This window comes from Schistocerca serialis, chromosome 10 (assembly GCF_023864345.2).
Source record: "Schistocerca serialis cubense isolate TAMUIC-IGC-003099 chromosome 10, iqSchSeri2.2, whole genome shotgun sequence".
In the NCBI taxonomy this organism is placed as follows: domain Eukaryota; kingdom Metazoa; phylum Arthropoda; class Insecta; order Orthoptera; family Acrididae; genus Schistocerca; species Schistocerca serialis.
Genome location: NC_064647.1, coordinates 202,628,415 through 202,644,419, shown reverse-complemented (window position 1 = coordinate 202,644,419; position 16,005 = coordinate 202,628,415). Strand labels below are relative to the sequence as shown.

The 16,005-nt window shown below is 47.4% G+C and overlaps 1 protein-coding gene and 1 non-coding gene across 4 annotated transcripts in view; one reads left to right on the top strand and one right to left on the bottom strand.

Moving 5' to 3' along the window:
• Nucleotides 1-16,005, bottom strand: part of LOC126425318 (interference hedgehog) — a 602,807-nt gene that overhangs the window by 516,263 nt on the left and 70,539 nt on the right. The gene's annotated exons all lie outside the window — the stretch shown is intronic.
• Nucleotides 1,030-1,104, top strand: Trnat-ugu (transfer RNA threonine (anticodon UGU)). The gene has a single exon. It is a non-coding gene; the product is annotated as a tRNA-Thr (tRNA).

The window sequence follows — 16,005 nt, the reverse complement described above, 5'->3', positions numbered from 1 at the left end:
TGACAACTGCGTAAATTCTTCACGCGTCTCTCTGCATGGCATAGTTACTTGTCCGTCTGCCTACACGGAATGAAATTCGCCAAGACTTTATGCCCTAGCATGCCGCTGTTACTACCCTTGCTAGCTGCAGCGTCGCACATTGATCCATCGGCTGCCGAGGTTTTACAATTTTGCATTTTCCATCAATACTAATATCAATATAAATTCGTGACCAGCTGGCATAACTCGTTCAAGGTACTCTGCTAGTGTTTTTTTCCTTTTTTTGTCTTAGAGTGTGTACTGTTACATTAAAGATTTTTGAAAATAGCTAAAATGATTTACCTGGTGTTATAACGCTATTTGTCCTGCAACAAACTATATAGTAAATTTTACCAGGTAGCATCTGTACATTCTACGTACGTGTAAGTCATACATATATTTTACATTTCTTTTTATTGACATTATCTTGCTTATACTTACTTCAAGAAATTCCTTGAAGCAATTCACATGTATCACTGCAGACATCAGAAACTATTTGATAAGTACCAGCTGCTGATACGCGAAGCAATTACTTATGTAAATGCCTCCAGCTGCTAATAACGACAGTGTAAATGTTAGCCTTAGATTATGTCGTTCGTCGGTAGTTAAGGTTCTGCTTTTACATTTCCTTCTCAACAGTGATGCGATGCGAGCGAAAACCATCAACCGACATAATAACATGTGCAAAGTTTTGGAATAAAGGCCAGGAAAGTTGGCACTGCAAATCAGTCTTAAAGGTAACTCCACGTCATGGTATTTTGAAATATAACAGATAATGAAATGAAACTGGAACCAAATAATCAGTATATTGTGAACTCTACAGTCAAAATTAAATACTGTGGAGTTGGTAATAAAGTGAAAACTGATTTTTGTCTGACATACTGAATTACGTGTAATTTTTATTTTTGGTACACTGTGCCTTCACATTATTCGGAATAAAAGGTCAAAACAGATGTGGATCTCACAGGGAGCGTGCAAGGGATAAGTCCCTGCAGTCGCACTATCCTCTGTGCCCGCGGTGGCTCAGATGGATAGAGCGTCTGCCATGTAAGCAGGAGGTCCCGGGTTCGAGTCCCGGTCGGAGCACACATTTTCAACATGTCCCCAATGAAGTACATCAACGCCTGTCTGCAGCTAGGGTGTCCACTTAATTATCATTTCATTTCTAGCAAAGCTGCATGGTCATCCACGGTAACTGTTCTTTCTGGAACAGATACTACCGTCATATATACAAATTTTATTATTATTTATTAACTTCTGAAATGACTAAACGAGGAATAAAAAAATGGTTCAAATGGCTCTGAGCACTGTAGGACTTAACATCTGAGGTCATCAGTTCCCTAGGACTTAGAACTACTTAAACCTAACCAACCTAAGGACATCACACACATCCATGCCCGAGACGGGATTCGAACCTGCGACCGTAGCGGTCTCACGGTTCCAGACTGAAGCGCCTAGAACCGTTCGGGCACACCGGCCGCCAAACGGGGAATATTTATCAAATAATTGTTTTGTGTGTGTGTTTTTTTATGGGCCCAAACTGCTAAGGTCATCGGCTCCTAAGCTCACACACTACTTAATCTAACGTAGCCTAACTTACGCTGAGGACAACACATACACCCATGCCCGAGGGAGGACTCGAGCCTCCGACGGGGGGAAGCCGCGCGAACCATGACAAAGCGGCCACAGACCGAGCGGCTAGTTTTGTATATTTAAAAATAATGGTTTTTAGAAGTCAGTTTTTTTTCCTAATAATTTAAGAACATATGGCCTGCTCTATTTTAAAATATTTAATATATTGTTGAATGATCTGCTTCGCTTCGTAGGCAAGGACTGTATAATTCTTCATCAAAAAATGTTGTTTTGCTAGCTTTAATACTGGATGAGATAATGATAACTAAGTATGGAAACACGTTGTTTACGTGAAATTGAAACAAAAATTTGCACGTGATTTTCTTCATCAAAAATTTTGTTTTGCTAGCTTTAATACTGGATGAGATAATGATAGCTAAGTATGCAAAAATGTTGTTTACGTGAAATTGAAACAAAAATTTACACGTGGTTTTCTTCTCTAATAGTAACATGTCAAAACCTTCCAGCTTCATAATTTTGTTGAATCTGAGTGTCCTTTTCGTCTTCTTTAGTTTTCTTTCTTTTCTTCGTTATTCTGGTCTCCTTTGTCATGCTATCAGAAGCTTTTTCAGCTTCAGCAACACGTTGCCCGTCCATCCGCAGTACCCCACTTTTTATGTTATTCCCAGATTTGATGCCTAGTCTGCGCACGATTGTTAAATCTGCTTGTTACTCCACAGTTGAATCAAATTGTGGGATCGATCGCATTAACTTTAAAAGGCGATATGCAAATAAAAACAGTTTTTGGAAAGTGCTCCCAAATGCAACTACTGAAACTTCGGTCTAGATTCTGCGCCGGCCGCAGTAACCGAGCCGTTCTAGGCGCTTCGGTCCGGAACCGTGCTGCTGCTGCCGTCGCAGGTTCGAATCCTGCCTCGGGCGTGAATGTGTGTGCTGTCCTTAGGTTCGCTAGGTTCAAGTAGTTCTGAGTCTAGGGGACTGATGACCTCAGATAAGAAGTCCCATAGTGCTTAGAGCCATTTGAACCATTTCTAGATTCTGCGATTTGCAAGCACACATTTTTGCAGAGTTCAGAATCTGAAAAATCTCTATATATCGGCTTCAGTTCCACCACGGCAGAATCAAATAACGAGAAATTTTAGACAAGGCTTTCTATTTGACGGTAACGTGACAGCTGGGCATTTAAAAAACACGCGCCGCGATTGCTTTTGAATGTTCAAACCTTCAAATGTGTGTGAAATCTTATGGGACTTAACTGCTAAGGTCATCAGTCCGTAAGCTTACACACTACTTAACCTAAATTATCCTAAGGACAAACACACACACCCATGCCCGAGGGAGGACTCGAACCTCCGCCGGGACCAGCCGCTGCTTTTAAAAAGGGATTCAGAAACTCGCTCGATATAGACCAGTATTTGCCGCTCTCCACACGCGAATGCAACGCAAAGAAACGGCAACAACCGCTATTACAGTGGTTTTCAGAGTAAGGAAGTGGACAGAGATCTGCGCCAGCAACGCCGTGACGATGGCCGCCCCGGATATTGGGAACACAGCCGTGGCACCTGCTAGCCGTCTCTCGACAGGCGATACTCATAGAGCGCACTGCCAACAAACCGGCGACCAGTGTAAACACAGGGGGGTCCGTGTGTGTGCCGTCTCTCGCCAACCCACAGTCGGACAGAACTCGAAAAGCAAACCGTATCCACTTTAAATACCAACGTCCTATATTTCACTAGCTAACTAGCACGTGGTAAAACGAGGCGGCAAGAATGTCATAAATAATAGTATAAATAAAAATGTTCAATGCAACTCAATTTTAAATCAAACTCATTTCTCCTACCACCATTACAGATTCCCAATCCGATACAGATGTTCTTGAAAATTTCTGGTTGTAAATTTTTTAATACACTACTGGCCATTAAAATTGCTACACCACGTAGATGACATGCTACAGACACGAAATTTAACCGACAGCAAGAAGATGCTGCTGTGCTATGCAAATGATTAGCTTTTCAGTGCATTCACACAAGGTTGGCGCCGGTGGCGACACCTACAACGTGATGACATGAGGAAAGTTTCCAACCGATTTCTCACACACAAACAGCAGTTGAACGGCGTTGCTGGTGAAACGTTATTGTGATGCCTCGTGTAAGGAGGAGAAATGCGTACCATCACGTTTCCGACTTTGATAAAAGTCGGATTGTAGTCTATCGCGATTGCGGTTTATCGTATCGCGACATTGCTGCTCGCGTTGGTCGAGATCCAATGACTGTTAGCAGAATATGGAATCAGTGGGTTCAGGAGAGTAATACGGAACGCCGTGCTGGATCCCAGCGGCGTCGTATCACTAGCAGTCGAGATGACAGGCATCTTATCCGCATGACTGTAACGGATCGTGCAGCCACGTCTAGATCCCTGAGTCAGCAGATGACGTTTGCAGCACAACAACCATCTGCACGAACAGTTCGACGACGTTTGCAGCAGCTCGGAGACCGTGGCTACGGTTACCCTTGACGCTGCGTCACAGACAGGAGCGCCTGCGATGGTGTACTCGACGACGAACCTGGGTGCACGAATGGCAAAACGTCATTTTCTCGGATGAATCCAGGTTCTGTCTGCAGCATCATGATGGTCGCATCCGTGTTTGGCGACATCGCGGTGAACGCACATTGGAAGCGTGTATTCGTCATCGCCATACTGGCGTATCACCCGGCGTGATGGTATGTGGTGCCATTGCTTACACGTCTCGGTGACCTCTTGTTCGCATTGACGGCACTTTGAACAGTAGACGTTACATTTCAGATGTTTTACGACCCGTGGCTCTACCCTTCATTCGATCCCTGCGAAACCCTACATTTCAGCAGGATAATGTAGGACCGCATGTTGCAGGTCCTGTACGGGCCTTTCTGGATACAGAAAATGTTCGACTGCTGCCCTGGCCAGCACATTCTCCAGATCTCACACCAATTGAAAACGTCTGGTCAATGGTGGCCGAGCAACTGGCTCGTCACAATACGCCAGTCACTACTCTTGATGAACTATGGTATCGTGTTGAAGCTGCATGGGCAGCTGTACCTGTACACGCCATCCAAGCTCTGTTTGACTCAATGCCCAGGCGTATCAAGGCCGTTATTACGGTCAGAGGTGACTGTTCTGGGTACTCATTTCTCAGGATCTATGCACCCAAATTGTGTGAAAATGTAATCACATGTCAGTTTTAGTATTATATATTTTTCCAATGAATACCCGTTTATCATGTGCATTTCTTCTTCGTGTAGCAATTTTAATGGCCAGTAGTGTAGCTATTACAACACTCGTAAGATTTATAACGAAAAACGTACGGCGCATGCAATATTTAACTGATGCATCAATACTTCACATTGGTCGCAATCATTGTGTGTGGTGCTTGCGACGAACTTTTTTGGTTATAAATCATACAAGTATTGTCACAGCTAATAAAAATTGACAAGCAAGATTTGCAGGAGTGTCTGTGAGGGGCTCGGAACCTGCATGGGGCACCAAGAAATTAATAATTTTTGGTTCGACTTAAAATTTAGTTTTATTTAATTATTTTCTACTTTTTAGGCTCGTGCGTGTGGAACTTTCCAACGGATTAAAAAAAAAAGATTGGTGAGAGCACATGTTCCATTTAAATAATGATTTATATACACTCCTGGAAATGGAAAAAAGAACACATTGACACCGGTGTGTCAGACCCACCATACTTGCTCCGGACACTGCGAGAGGGCTGTACAAGCAATGATCACACGCACGGCACAGCGGACACACCAGGAACCGCGGTGTTGGCCGTCGAATGGCGCTAGCTGCGCAGCATTTGTGCACCGCCGCCGTCAGTGTCCGCCAGTTTGCCGTGGCATACGGAGCTCCATCGCAGGAGCTCCATCGCAGTCTTTAACACTGGTAGCATGCCGCGACAGCGTGGACGTGAACCGTATGTGCAGTTGACGGACTTTGAGCGAGGGCGTATAGTGGGCATGCGGGAGGCCGGGTGGACGTACCGACGAATTGCTCAACACGTCGGGCGTGAGGTCTCCACAGTACATCGATGTTGTCGCCAGTGGTCGGCGGAAGGTGCACGTGCCCGTCGACCTGGGACCGGACCGCAGCGACGCACGGATGCATGCCAAGACCGTAGGATCCTACGCAGTGCCGTAGGGGACCGCACCGCCACTTCCCAGCAAATTAGGGACACTGTTGATCCTGGGGTATCGGCGAGGACCATTCGCAACCGTCTCCATGAAGCTGGGCTACGGTCCCGCACACCGTTAGGCCGTCTTCCGCTCACGCCCCAACATCGTGCAGCCCGCCTCCGGTGGTGTCGCGACAGGCGTGAATGGAGGGACGAATGGAGACGTGTCGTCTTCAGCGATGTGAGTCGCTTCTGCCTTGGTGCCAATGATGGTCGTATGCGTGTTTGGCGCCGTGCAGGTGAGCGCCACAATCAGGACTGCATACGACCGAGGCACACAGGGCCAACACCCGGCATCATGGTGTGGGGAGCGATCTCCTACACTGGCCGTACACCACTGGTGATCGTCGAGGGGACACTGAATAGTGCACGGTACATCCAAACCGTCATCGAACCCATCGTTCTACCATTCCTAGACCGGCAAGGGAACTTGCTGTTCCAACAGGACAACGCACGTCCGCATGTATCCCGTGCCACCCAACGTGCTCTAGAAGGTGTAAGTCAACTACCCTGGCCAGCAAGATCTCCGGATCTGTCTCCCATTGAGCATGTTTGGGACTGGATGAAGCGTCGTCTCACGCGGTCTGCACGTCCAGCACGAACGCTGGTCCAACTGAGGCGCCAGGTGGAAATGGCATGGCAAGCCGTTCCACAGGACTACATCCAGCATCTCTACGATCGTCTCCATGGGAGAATAGCAGCCTGCATTGCTGCGAAAGGTGGATATACACTGTACTAGTGCCGACATTGTGCATGCTCTGTTGCCTGTGTCTATGTGCCTGTGGTTCTGTCAGTGTGATCATGTGATGTATCTGACCCCAGGAATGTGTCAATAAAGTTTCCCCTTCCTGGGACAATGAATTCACGGTGTTCTTATTTCAATTTCCAGGAGTGTATATCACCTCACGTGTTCCAATAAACACGTGAGGCAATTCTGACCCTATGACTCATCTTAGAAGATACAGTAAGGAAAGGCAAACCTACGTTTCTGGCATTTGTAGACTTAGAGAAAACTTTTGACAATGTTGACTGGAATACTCTCTTTCACATTGTAAAGGTGGCAGGGGTAAAACACAGCGAGCGAAAGGGTATTTACAATTTGTACAGAAGCCAGATGGCAGTTATAAGAGTTGAGGGACACGAAAGGGAAGCAGTGGTTGGGAAGGGAGTGAGACAGGGTTGTAGCCTTTCCCCGATGATATTCAATCCGTATATTGAACAAGCAGTAAAGGAAACAAAAGAAAAATTCACAGTAGGTATTAAAATCCATGGAGAAGAAATAAAAACTTTGAGGTTCGATGATGACATTGTAATTCTGTCAGAGACAGCAAAGGACTTGGAAGAGCAGTTGAATGGAATGACAGTGCCTCGAAAGGAGAATGTAAGACGAACATCTACAAAAGCAAAACGAGGATAATGGAATGTAGTCGAATTAAATCGGGTGAAGCTGAGGGAATTAGATTAGGAAATGAAACACCTCAAGTAGTAAAGGAGTTTTGCTATTTGGGGAGCAAAATAAGTGATGATGTTCGAAGTAAAGAGGATATAAAATGTAGACTGGCTATGGCAGGGAAAGCGTTTCTGAAGAAGAGAAATTTGTTAACATCGAGTATAGATTTAAGTGTCAAGAAGTCGTTTCTAAAACTATTTGTATGGGGTGTAGCAACGTATGAAGGTGAAACATGGATGATAAATAGTTTGGATAAGAAGATAATAGAAGCTTTCAAAATGTGGTGCTACAGAAGAATGTTGAAGAATAGATGGGTAGATGACATAACTAATGAGGAGGTATTGAATAGGATTGGGGAGAAGAGGAGTTTGTGGCACAACTTCATTAGAAGAAGGGATCGGGTTTTACGGCATGATCTCAGGCATCAAGGGAATACCAATTTAGTATTGGAGGGCAGCGTGGAGGGTAAAAATCGTAGAGGGGGACCAAGAGATGAATACACCAAGCAGATTCAAAAGGATGTGGGCTGCAGTAGGTACTGGGAGATGAAGAAGCTTGCACAGGATAGAGTAGCATGGAGAGCTGCATGAAACCAGTCTCAGGGCTGAAGACCACAACAACAACAAGTATATTACCTTTTTACTGATGACTTTGCCTGTGTTTGGTTATGTCACATATAATTCACAAATCTCCTCCTCTTCCCCCCCCCCCTCCCTCCCTGTTTCTCTCTCTCTGCTCATCTTCACTTACCCCTCCCCCTCCCCTGTTCAGTGTGTCTGTTCGCTCCATGGCACCTGGAAAGCATTCCAATACTACTCACACATCAGTCCTGCAGGGCAATGGAGCTGTCAGGTGGTATCATAATTTGTCACATCTACTGCCACGTTTTCCAAACAAACCAACAATAAAACAAGTTAATATTGAATTCTTGTCCAATATTAATTTCAGTCCCTTAGCTTATTGGCAAGTTAGTTTAAAATCATCCGCAAAATTTGTACTGCACTGACAGACAAGAAAGCGACTTAATAAAACACACTGAAAAAAGGTCGTGCTAAAACTAGTGACTGCATCAACATTAATGTGACCACCGCCTGTGTACGTCGTCAACGTGCAATAACCACTCACAGTCGCCAGGTGCCAGCTCAGGGAGTGGAGGGTATACAAAGCGTGTCGAGAGAACGAGAGGTTCCTGCTCCTACAATGACAGGTTATCAAGAGTCTGAACGTGGTGTTATAGTCGGCGCACGAGCGATGGGACACAGCATCTCCGAGGTAGCGATGAAGTGGGGATTTTCCCGTACGACCAATTCGCGAGTATACCGTGAACGTCAGGAATCCTGTAAAACATCAAATCTCCGACATCGCTGCGGTCGGAAAAAGATCCTGCAAGAGCCGGACCAACGGCGACTGAAGAGAATCGTTCAACGTGACAGAAGTGTAACCCTTCCGCCAATTGCTGCAGATTTCAGGGCTAAATGTAAATGTCGTGTGACTAGGGCCTCCCGTCGGGTAGACCGTTCGCCAGGTGCAAGTCTTTCGATCTGACGCCACTCCGGCGACTTGAGCGTCGATGGGGATGAAAAGATGATGATTAGGACAACACAAACACCCAGTTCCTGAGCGGAGAAAATCTCCAACCCAGCCGGAAATCGAACCCGGGCGCTTAGGATTGACGTTCTGTCGAACTGACCACGCAGTTACCGGGGGCGGGCATGGGCCATCAACAAGTGTCAGCGTGCGAACCTTTCCGCCAAACATCATCGATATGGGCTTTCAGAGCCAAAGGCCCACTCGTGTACCCTTGATGACTCCACTAGACAAAGGTTTACGCTTCACCTGGGCCCGTCAACACCGACATTGGATTTTTAATGACTGGAAACATGTTGTCTGGTCGGACGAGCCTAATTTCAAATTGTGTCGAGTGGATGGACGTGTACGGTATGGAGACAACCTCATGAATCCGTGGTCGCTGCATGTTAGCAGAGGACAGTTCAAGCAGGTGGAGGCTCTGTAATGGTGTGGGGCGTGTGCAGTTGGAGTGATATGGGACCCCTGATAAGTCTAGGTACTTCTCAGACAGATGACACATACGTACCTGTACCCATTCATGTCCAATGTGCATTCCGACGGACTTGGGCAATTCCAGGAGGACAAGGCGACACCCTACACGTCCGGAATTGCTACAGAGTGGCTCCACGAACACTCTTAAGTGTTTAAACACTTTCGCTGTCCACAAGATTCACCAGACATAAACATTATTGAGATATCTGGGATGCCTTGCAAGGTGCTGTTCAGAAAAGATCTCCTCCCCCTCGAACTGTTACAAATTTATGGACAGCCCTACAGGACTCATGGTTTTAATCCCCTGCAGCACTACTTCAGACATTGGTCGAGTCCATGCCAGGTCATGTTGCGGCACTTCCGCGTGTTCGCGGGGGCCGTATACGTCAGGACAACGTAGACGTACTTGGAAATCTTCCGAAACAGCTGTCGTAATAATCAGTAAATGATTTAAGCAGTGTTACTGCAACCTTACAACAGTCTGCGTAACTTTCGCACCCTGATGTGAGGAGAGCTTAAAGATGCAGATGCGTGTCATAGATACTGGGCAGTTAGTTGCCGTAGGTGACGTTTCCGTACGCTTGGAAAAGACAGCATATGTATAACACGTGTGTGTGTTGGCACGCGCAGGAGAATGTGTGTCTGGCCGAGTCGCATCGCCATACAGTGGGCGTGCGTAGTCGCCGTCCGAGTGGGCGAACTGCCAACTGGCGAGCCAGCACCACCTAGCGCGTGCTCTCTCTCTCTCTCTCTCTCTCTCTCTCTCTCTCTCTCTGACCACCTAGCGCGTGCTCTCTCTCTCTCTCTCTCTCTCTCTCTCTCTCTCTCTCTCTGACCACCTAGCGCGTGCTCGCTTTCCCTCTCTCTCTCCCTCCCTCCCTTTCTGTATGTGTGTGTGATTGTGTGTGTGTGTGTTGGGAGGGGGTGGGAACTGAGTACGGGCACACACACCCACACACACACACACCAACACACACACACACACACACACACACACACACACACACACACACACTCACAGCGAGAGGACAGATACGGCTCAGTGAAGCGTCCAAAACCGCAGCCAATCTCGCCCGTCCACTTCCAAGAACTCGCTACGTTCTTTCTACTGACAACCCGTCACGTGGCGTGTCTCCCACAAGGTTCCATCACTGGACCACTATTCTTGCTTATGTTCCATAGTCTGTATTACTAACGGTTACGGCAACCAAGCCCCTATTGCAGGATGCCTGTCTAAGGCTTCCGGCCAAGAAACATTTGGTTTTAAATATTACATATAATTATTGATGATGGTTCGGAGGCTTAATTCTTGCATTTTTTGCAGATTAGTAGGTGCCAAAACAACTGCAATGAGAATGGCGTAGAGAAGCAGCCTAAAGATTTGAAAACAAATTAATCACCTGGTCGCGATGGAAGCCCAAGTCGATTTTACACTACTGGCCATTAAAATTGCTACACCAAGAAGAAATACAGACGATAAACGGGAATTCATTGGACAAATATATTACTCTACAACTGACATGTGATTACATTTTCACGCACTTTGGGTGCATAGATCCTGAGAAATGAGTACCCAGAACAACCACCTCTGACCGTAATAACAGCCTTGATACGCCTGTGCATTGAGTCAAACAGAGTTTGGATGGCGTGTACAGGTACAGCTGCCCATGCAGCTTCAATACGGTACCACAGTTCGACAAGAGTAGTGACTGGCGTATTGTGACGAGCCAGTTGCTCGGCCACCATTGACTAGAGATTTTCAGTTGGTAAGAGATCTGGAGAATGTGCTGGTCAGGGCAGCAGTCGAACATTTTCTGTATCCAGAAAGGCCCGTACAGGACCTGCAACATGCGGTCCTACATTATCCTGCTGAAATGTAGGGTTTCGCAGGGATCGAATGAAGGGTAGAGCCACGGGTCGTAACTCATCTAAAATGTAGCGACCACTATTCAATGTGCCGTTAATGCGAACAAGAGACAACCGAGACGTGTAACCAATGGCACCCCATACCATCACGTCGGGTGATACACCAGTATGTCTCTGCCTCGTGATGACTGGGTGTTGTGTGATGTCCTTAGGTTAGTTAGGTTCAAGTATTTCTAAGTTCTAGGGGACTGATGACCATAGCTGTTAAGTCCCATAGTGCTCAGAGCTATTTGAACCATTTGAACACCAGTATGGCGACGACGAATACACGCTTCCAATGTGCGTTCACCGCGATGTCGCCAAACACGGATGCGACCATCATGATGCTGTAAACAGAACCTCGATTCATCCGAAAAAATGACGTTTTGCCATTCGTGCACCCAGGTACGTCGTTGAGTACACCATCGCAGGCGCTCCTGTCTGTGACGCAGCGTCAAGGGTAACCGCAGCCATGGTCTCCGAGCTGATAGTCCGTGCTGCTGCAAACGTCATCGAACTGTTCGTGCAGATGGTTGTTGTCTTGCAAACGCCTCCATCTGTTTACTCAGGGATCGAGACGTGGCTGCACGATCCGATACAGCCATGCGGATAAGATGCCTGTCATCTCGACTGCTAGTGATACGAGGCCGTTGGAATCCAGCACGCCGTTCCGTATTACTCTCCTGAAACCACCGATTCCATATTCTGCTAACAGTCAATGGATCTCGACCAACGCGAGCAGCAATGTCGCGATACGATAAACCGAAATCGCGATAGGCTACAATCCGACGTTTATTAACGTCGGAAGCGTGATGGTACGCATTTCTCCTCCTTACACGAGGCATCACAACAACGTTTCACCAGGCAACGCCGGTCAACTGCTGTTTGTGTGTGAGAAATCGGTTGGAAACTTTCGTCATGTCAGCACGTTGTACGTGTCGCCACCGGCGCCAACATTGTGTGAATGCTCTGAATAGCTAATCATTTGCATATCACAGCATCATCTTCCTGTCGATTAAATTTCGCGTCTGTAGCCCGTCATCTTCGTGGTGTAGCAATTTTAATGGCCAGTAGCGTAGAGCTGAAGTGGGCGCACACTGCTGTTATCTAGCGGGAAGTATATAAACCTCGAGAGTTTGCTCTTTCCAACTGTTCACGCAAATGTTCAAAATGGTTCAAATGGCTCTGAGCACTATGGGACTCAACTGCTGTGGTCATAAGTCCCCTAGAACTTAGAACTACTTAAACCTAACTAACCTAAGGACAGCACACAACACCCAGCCATCACGAGGCAGAGAAAATCCCTGACCCCGCCGGGAATCGAACCCGGGAACCCGGGCGTGGGAAGCGAGAACGCTACCGCACGACCACGAGATGCGGGCCACGCAAACGTATCAAATAACATAATAGTTATTATTTCTTTTAAATAGTATGATTCCTTTTGATGCACCCTGTATTACAGCTCCCGAGCAATGATTCCGTCCCGTTCCCTGTCCTCACTCCCCCCCCTTTCACTCCCCCCCCCCCCTTTCCTGTTCAAAGCCCCGCTCCAAGAGCGTGTACGCAGAACGCCGTTAACATGGAGCGGTGTTTCGTGGGAAGTGTTGTGCGGAACGAGGCGACGCAGAGAATGGCTTCCAGGAACACCGCAATGATGGCGACAGCTTGGCGCAAATGCTCGTCGGCTATTTCGACGCGGCAGCACGCTCCTGCTTTGTCGCCGCTTCAACCCCTCGCCGTTTGCCACCCGTACGGGCGTCACCGGCAGTGCACGTTCTTTGCGCGATTGGACACAAACGCGTCATGCAAGGGGCTCCCACGTGCAACTTAGCTCGTTCTGTTCCTGCATCAGGTTTAGAAGGCAGTATACGGCGTATCATTATGGTGGCTCTTACAGGGTGTTTCAAAAATGACCGGTATATTTGAAACGGCAATAAAAACTAAACGAGCAGCGATATAAATACGCCGTTTGTTGCAATATGCTTGGGACAACAGTACATTTTCAGCCGGACAAACTTTCGAAATTACAGTAGTTACAATTTTCAACAACAGATGGCGCTGCGGTCTGTGAAAACTCTATAGTATGATATTTTCCACATATCCACCATGCGTAGCAATAATATGGCGTAGTCTCTGAATGAAATTACCCGAAACCTTTGACAACGTGTCTGGCGGAATGGCTTCACATGCAGATGAGATGTACTGCTTCAGCTGTTCAATTGTTTCTGGATTCTGGCGGTACACCTGGTCTTTCAAGTGTCCCCACAGAAAGAAGTCACAGGGGTTCATGTCTGGCGATTAGGGAGGCCAATCCACGCCGCCTCCTGTATGTTTCGGATAGCCCAAAGCAATCACACGATCATCTAAATATTCATTCAGGAAATTAAAGACGTCGGCCGTGCGATGTGGCTGGGCACCATCTTGCATAAACCACGAGGTGTTCGCAGTGTCGTCTAAGGCAGTTTGTACCGCCACAAATTCACGAAGAATGCCCAGTTAGCGTGATGCAGTAATCGTTTCGGATCTGAAAAATGGGCCAATGATTCCTTTGGAAGAAATGGCGGCCCAGACCAGTACTTTTTGAGGATGCAGGGACGATGGGACTGCAACATGGGGCTTTTCGGTTCCCCATATGCGCCAGTTCTGTTTATTGACGAAGCCGTCCAGGTAAAAATAAGCTTCGTCAGTAAACCAAATGCTGCCCACATGCATATCGCCGTCATCAATCCTGTGCACTATATCGTTAGCGAATGTCTCTCGTGCAGCAATGGTAGCGGCGCTGAGGGGTTGCCGCGTTTGAATTTTGTATGGGTAGAGGTGTAAACTCTGGCGCATGAGACGATACGTGGACGTTGGCGTCATTTGGACCGCAGCTGCAACACGGCGAACGGAAACCTGAGGCCGCTGTTGGATCACCTGCTGCACTAGCTGCGCGTTGCCCTCTGTGGTTGCCGTACGCGGTCGCCCTACCTTTCCAGCACGTTCATCCGTCCCGTTCCCAGTCCGTTGAAATTTTTCAAACAGATCCTTTATTGTATCGCTTTTCGGTCCTTTGGTTACATTGAACCTACGTTGAAAACTTCGTCTTGTTGCAACAACACTGTGCTCTAGGCGGTGGAATTCCAACACCAGAAAAATCCTCTGTTCTAAGGAATAAACCATGTTGTCTACAGCACACTTGCACGTTGTGAACAGCACACGCTTACAGCAGAAAGACAACGTACAGAATGACGCACCCACAGACTGCGTTGTCTTCTATATCTTTCACATCACTTGCAGCGCCATCTGTTGTTGAAAATTGTAACTACTGTAATTTCGAAAGTTTGTCCGCCTGAAAATGTACTATTATCCCAAGCATATTGCAACAAACGGTGTATTTCTATCGCTGCTCGTTTAGTTTTTATTGCCGTTTCAAATATACCGGTCATTTTTGAAACACCCTGTATATGGCACCTTTTTGTACACCCATGCTCGTAAATTAAGGATAATTGCAGAATGTGGTGCCACACAACGTGGCACTGGACAGAACTGCCGCTAATAGCAAGGCACATAGGGAACACTCACAACACAGATCTGTAAGTCCACGGTATTGGTGATGAGCTGAGAAAACTTTCCCGAAACACATGTGCAACAAAACGCCACTGTGTCCTGCGACATCAGTACGGGATATGATCACCATGCACACGTACACAGGCCGCACAACGGGTTGGCATACTCTGGATCAGGTGGTCGAGCAGCTGCTGGGGTATAGCCTCCCATTATTGCACCAGTGCCTGTCGGAGCTCCTGAAGTGTCGTAGGGGTTTGAAGACGTGCAACGATACGTCGACCTAGATTATCCCAAACGTACTCGATGGGGTTTAGGTCTGGAGAACAGGCAGGCCGCTCCATTCGCCTGGTATCTTCTGTTTCAAGGTACTCCTCCACGATGGGAGCTCGGTGGGGCCGTGCGTTATCATCCATCAGGAGGAAAGTGGGACCCACTGCACTCTTGAAAAGGGGGACATACTGGTGTAAAATGACACCCCGATACACCTGACCTGTTAGTTCCTCTGTCAAAGACATGCAGGGGTGTACGTGCACCAGTCATAATCCCACCCCACACCAACAAACCACCACCTCCATACAGGTCCTTTCAAAGATATTAAGGGGTTGGTATCTGGTTCCTCGTTCACGCCAGATGAAAACCCGGCGAGAATCACAGTTCAGATTATACCTGGTCTCGTCGGTGAATATAACCTGGGACCACTGTTCCAATGACCATGTACTGTGTTCTTGACACCAGCCTTTACGGGCTCTCTTGTGACCAGGGGTCAGTGGAATGCATCTTTTAGGTCTCTGGGTGAATAAATCATGTCTGTTCTGTCGTCTGTGTGTCTGGAGACAACTGTTCCAGTGGCTGCGGTAAGGTCCCGAGCAAGGCTACCTACAGTACTCCGTGGCCGTCTGCGGGCACTGATGGTGAGATATCGGTCTTCTTGTGGTGTTGTACACCGTGGACGTCCCGTACTGTAGCGCCTGGACACGTTTCCTGTCTGCTGGAATCGTTGCTATAATCTTGAGATCACAGTTTGTGGCACACGGAAGGCCCGTGCTACGACCTGCTGTGTTTGACCATCCTCCGGTCGCCCTAGTATTCTACCCCTCATAACGTCATATCAGTTTGTGTTCTTTGAGCCATTTTCAACACACAGTCACCATTAGCACGTCTGAAAACGTTTGCACACTTACTCGCTGCACCGTACTCCGACATGCACCAACACACCTCT